Here is a 6,000-nt window from a genome sequence, read left to right on the forward strand (position 1 = left end):
TCCCTTCTCCTTCTAATGTTATTTTAAATCAAATTACATTCGTAAAAGTAATTGAATATTGTTTTTGTGGTTAATAGAATTAGATTTTACATAATAAATTCTGGAAATTAAATGTAAGAAAATATAACTTTATATTTTGATTCATCGATTTAAATGATAAAGTGTCAGTATTTGATCTAATTTTGTACAGTAACAAGGAATTTTAATGTTTTATTGCGAATCAATATTTGGTACGCAAATATTTTGAGAACTACCCACTTCAATAAATTAAACGATAAAATCAATATTAAACGATAACATTAATATCTATAATTATTAACAATAATTTTGTAGTGTATATATGTGGGAATTCTTTAAAATATTTTGTATTGTAAATTAATATTCTATATGCAAGTTATTCGAAATATACACAAAATAAATAAATAAATACAAATATAATTGAAGACTTAGAAGATTAAAATTCTTAATTGTTGTATAAAGTTATGTTAACCTACTGACACATTTTTACATTTTATCGGTAAATCGATAATTTAACGTTTGTATTTTTATACTCAATTGCACAAACTGTATCTTAAAATGTATTTTTGTCATAATTATATCGACAAAATGATATCCAAGTATTTTTAAACTTGTAAAATATTTGATTTGATTGGAAAATATAATAAATAAATAAAGTAGAAAAAAAAAGAATATGCAATAAATTAAAAATATTAATATATTTGTATAAATCTGTAATCGATCAATTAAACAAATTCGTGGCAAAAAGAAAATCAAAGAAATTACTTAATTTGTTAATATTAATTATATTAAATGGAATAATGTTGCTTATAAAGTTTTAATTTTTTTGCAAATAAACCCTAAAAACTAATTATAGAAGATTAATAAAGTTATATACGTAAAGAATAAATATATTTCAATATAACATTAAAATATAAATTAGTATACATGTATCAAATATAATATAGTATACATGTATTAAAATTCACAAATATAAAATTTATAATATAGTTTATCTAATACAATTGTATGAAAATCTCCTATAATAATAACAATATTAATCATTATTATATTTAGATAATTGTCTAGAAGGTAAAGGGATAGGCGATTATGCAATTTACATAAATTATAAGTATTTTAAATTTGATATTAAATTTAAATAATCTCCAAAAATGAGAGATGTAAGCTGACGTTTAGGATGAACAGCCAAATTGATTCATTATAAATTGGTTTCCGATTATCAATGGATTTCGATATAATCGGCCTAACAATTCGATTAATCTTCCATTTCATGTGTCGCGCGAATCAAAACGCCTAGACAAACGAATTAAATGAGATAGACTATCACTTACCTCGTTTGCCTCTATCTATCCCGTCGTTGCAGATCACTGTTCCAAACCCCTTGACAAAGAATCACAGTTCACGACGGCGACGATGACAATGATGACAACGACGATGATGCGTGTAATTGCTCGCAGACGCGGGAAGGGAATCCCTTTCGCGCGTCTCCGCCAGTCACTTCCGGAATTCCCTTAAACGATCCTTGCTATTCTGAACCTTCGGGCCGGAAGGAGACGCGTTCGACGACGAGACGACGATGATGATCTTCAAGCCAAGTACACTCACACGTTTCGCGTTGCGCATGTGTATACATATATCTATCTACTTATATATTTATATATATCTTTGTATAAGCATCTCAATGGAATTCGCAATGTTTCTTCCTCTCTCTTCCTCTATCTTTCTCTCCATGTATCTTCATTAAGTTCGCGACAACGTTCGTTGATCGCGTTGATCTTTTTCTCGATTTGTCCGCCCTCTCGGTACCAAATTACTCTCTCTCTGTCTCGCTTTTCTTTCGCTATCTCTTTATCTCTCTGCAACTAGGATAAAATGATATGTATTCGTTCGCAACGGCGGTCTCCGAAATATGTAAGATCACTGGACCGGCGCAAGGATGTTTGATCTCTTACCCAGCCGTCCTCGTATTATTCGTCCGTCTCGTTGCTTGACTTTCCTCCCTTGTGTACCTCTTCCCTCTCCGTCTTCCTCTCGACGGAGACCCCGTTGCACGTCCCCGGATAAATCTTACTCACTATTATATCTTTATACTCTTGTCTAAAACTAAGATGCGGACATTAATATGTACTCCCGGTGCAAACCACGACTAATCTTTCTACACTCTCGCACGACTATCCCCGTGACTATGCTACCCCGAGTCACATTTTACGACGACGCACGGGTGGCGGTGCGACCGTGGGGTTACACTCTCTGCCTCTCATGCTGCCGCCACCCTCTTGCGCCCCGGTCGGCAGCGACGCGCCCCTACCAGCCAGAGGCACCCCCACCAGTGGCAGAGCTCGCCCTTGACGCAACACCCCGCCAAACAGTGGCGTCTCTTAAGCGTGGGCGATTAGGTTTCATAATGACCCTCCAGATGTGTGTTATTCTCTTTTTATTATCATATATCTTATTAATTAATTTTTTTAAGAAAAATTTTCTAAGAAAATGTGAAATTTATCATTACTAAATAATTAAAATTATTATTACCAAATGTGAAATATATTTACTTTTTATCTTTATTTTATATAAAATGATATTTAATGAGATTTATGTATTTGAAGAATGTGTGTGCCATCTCGTAAGCATTATCTTTTTTGAAATAAGAAAAGATTTCATGAAGAACTTGTTAAATGAAGAAATATTGCTTAATATATTAATATATTATAAATACTGTATTAGTTAATATAATATACATAACTACTACTAAATTCAATCTAACAAAGTTTAATTCATAAACTTTGCTGCATAACCATCAGGTTCCTTCACGATTAAGACGCCCCTAATATATTACCCCTTTCTCTCCGTTTGGGAAATCACAGTAGTGTAATTTTGAGGTTCCCCATATTATCAAAATGTCAATAATAATTTTTATAGATACTTCTTGAGAGATAAGTACTCCTTTAATCTTTATGCATTTATTTTAGTATAAACTTAATTTATTGTCAAAAAAAACAACTTTCGAATTGAATTCAAAGTTTATTCGATGTTTTCCAATATCACCCGCTTGAAACGCCTTTGAAATTGATAACCCACCCTTATTAAGCAAAACGCAGTAACGTAGCCAAAGCAAACATCGCTTTACAAAAAATTGTGGTTAAATGAGTAATTTTATGAATTTGATGAGAAATTTTATATTTTTATGAAATAATTAATTAAATAATTAATATATTAATCTTAAATTAACCAATATATATTACAAAAAATTATGTATATTATATTAAGTTTATTTCTATACAAAACATTACACATGCAGTAACATGCATACATATATGTATATTTACATATTCCATAAAAATTTGCGATATATTGCCTAAAATATATATCATAAATTCTCCAAAATCTAACGATTTGATCTATACGTGATTCTATTATTATAGAAATTTATGATTTTATTTCAAAGCATCGAGTTTAATTAAAAGGTCACACAAAAAGCAAAGGGATTACCGACGATTCTTATTAGTGCGAAAGGTCGTAGAAATTTGTAACTGTCGTGTTTCATGCGGCAATTTTTTGCAACCGTTCCCTCTTTTTCGTCGATCTACGATAACGTCGACATTGTCGTACGTCACTGACCGTGCCACCTCTACAAAGAATAATACCCTTTCTCCTCCCGCCATTTTCCCTACCCGTTCCATTATCCCCGTTCTTATAGTCGCGTCCGATTATAGGGTGACTCCCGGCCTCTTTCCTCCCCCTCTCTACGCCCAATGTACGAGCTCAATGGTAGCCGCAAACCACTTACGGTATCTAAATGCCTGATGCCTAGAGCGACGTGTCTGATGGGTGAATGGACAGAACCCGGTCTCTATCCTGTGGCAAGCGCCACACCACTAAATCATGTATATCGAAACTGTTGCGAGGGTGGTTGCGTCACGTGACGTGTACATCGGCACAGGATGTTACAAAATTAGAAGTCCGTTCTGATGCGCATCCTACGTGGGCTTTTCAACGATTACCGATCACGCCGTTTTCATATTTATAATATATGTTATAGTTACATCAATAAAATATACGCTATAATATTAATATCCAATTATATATTTTTTATTATAGATTTATATATATAGATTATATCCCAGCAAACACCAAATAACAGTTAAATAACTGTTAGTTATAAGTTCCCACTCAACAATATAACTGTTACATATTATGTAACAGTTACATAACAGTTATATAAATGTTACTTGGTGTTTGCTGGGTATATAGAGAAAAAATAATTTTAGATAAATGGATTTTGATGGCAATTTATTTTTACGAGATTGATCTGTCATTTCCATAAATATCAGCAAACAATACCTGGAATCTAAGTAAGTTTCTATCCCCTTCTATTTTTATCCCTTCTTAACCGACGTTAACTCTAAGTGATGTATATACGACTAGGAGAAATAACAAGCGCTAAAGAGAGAGGAGGTAACCTTTTCTTGGAAAATTAAACATAGGCGACCTCGAAACGATATATCGCCTGAACTCATGCATGATCCCGGAAATCATGCATTTCCGGAAGAGTCGCATATTTCGAAAAGATAGAGGGGAGGGAGAAGAAAGAGGAAGAGAGGAAGAGAGAGGATCGAAAGACAATTACCCCTCTTGCGGCCCTTATATATGGCCGCGAGCTTTTACGAGTTATCCCCCACTTGAGGGTTCGTTTCCCTACCAGGCGTCCAAGGGATTCTCTCCTATTGACGTGCCCTCCCCGTCGATCCTCTCGTGGTGAGCTACCCCCACGCACGCCACCATCATCCCTCTGGAACTTTATAGCACGATCTGACGTAACGCGTTACGTCAGACCACCCTCGCAGGCCGCTACTGCAACGGGTGATCTCTCAACATTCGCATAAACGCATTCGTTTCTCTGCAATGATGATTTCTTATCTATCGCGATGCTTTTTTAATCTTCCCTTTACTTTCGCGAGTAAAATTCTGCGCGAAGCAAGTATAAAATATATTAAATATAGAGAAAAGTTAATTTAAAAATTAATCTTTCGTTGTAATTCTTTCTCCTTCAATTTCTTTTTCTTCACTGAAAATATTTTTTCTCTAATTTTGATAATTCACTTTTATGAAATTTAGTGTAAAAAACATTTGCCATTTTGGCAGAAATTTATTTTACTTAATTTTTAATTAAGAATACGTTAGATCCTATAATATTAAAATTCTTTCTTATTATACTTATTCTTTCTTATTATACTCGAGAACGTGTATCTTTTTTTTACTATCCCTATGATAAATTCTAAAAACCAGTGGCTCTAACATTTACTTATCGACCTTTGTATCAACTTAGCGATGTCGCAAAAATAATCATTGTCACAGACTCACTTTCCAGGAAATTGACTTATTCCGCGTAGGGTGGATATAGGAAAGGTCGATTGCTAACAATTTCTTAGGAAGATCTTGAAACATTTACTGAAGACCTCTAACATGAATTAACATCTATAAAACGCGCCTATAAAATACACATTCTATTGTCAAAAAATTTGCGAGCGTTAAAATACACAGTAAACTATTATAAAGTAGTCAAAGAAATGCATCTTTTTTGCGTACACTTTCATATTAGAGAAAAACTGTATAAAAAGTTAGATAAACTTACATACATCATCCAATCCATGCCGCAGCATCCAAGTCGTAAGCAAAAAATGATGCGGTTGATCGATTAGCATACACACACACACTTGCAATTTGCAAAAATTAATTTATATTATAAATATCACGACTAGCAAAAAGCGTCTAGATCGCGAAACCACTTGGCGGGAAATGGCGGTTCGAAGATTATGCCTAGAGCGGTGACGACACAAAATCGTGAAAGTAATGCCATCTAATGTGAAAAATGTCAAACAAACCAGATAATCCGTCGATAAAATAGGGATTTCTATTATAAACTTTTAACCGCGAAATGTTGGTCAGAGAGAAGACAGAGATGTCATGGGCCGGTATTTCATTAGT

At 33.6% G+C, this 6,000-nt stretch overlaps 1 protein-coding gene across 2 annotated transcripts in view; it reads right to left on the reverse strand.

Annotated features, from left to right (window-relative positions):
* LOC105257404 (probable cationic amino acid transporter) overlaps positions 1-2,376 on the reverse strand; it is a 62,157-nt gene extending 59,781 nt beyond the window's left edge. The window contains exons 1-2 of one of the 2 annotated variants that reach the window (XM_011268000.3): positions 1,971-2,376; positions 1,350-1,880 (exon numbers count right to left, since the gene is read on the reverse strand). The gene's annotated coding sequence lies outside the window, so the exon portion shown is untranslated. Of the gene's footprint in view, positions 1-1,349 lie in introns of both variants that reach the window. The other variant, XM_025409466.1, reaches the window with a different exon arrangement.
* Between the last annotated feature and the right edge of the window lie 3,624 nt (positions 2,377-6,000).

Source organism: Camponotus floridanus, unplaced genomic scaffold, assembly GCF_003227725.1.
Source record: "Camponotus floridanus strain SB8 unplaced genomic scaffold, Cflo_v7.5 scaffold267, whole genome shotgun sequence".
Classification (NCBI taxonomy): Eukaryota; Metazoa; Arthropoda; class Insecta; order Hymenoptera; family Formicidae; genus Camponotus; species Camponotus floridanus.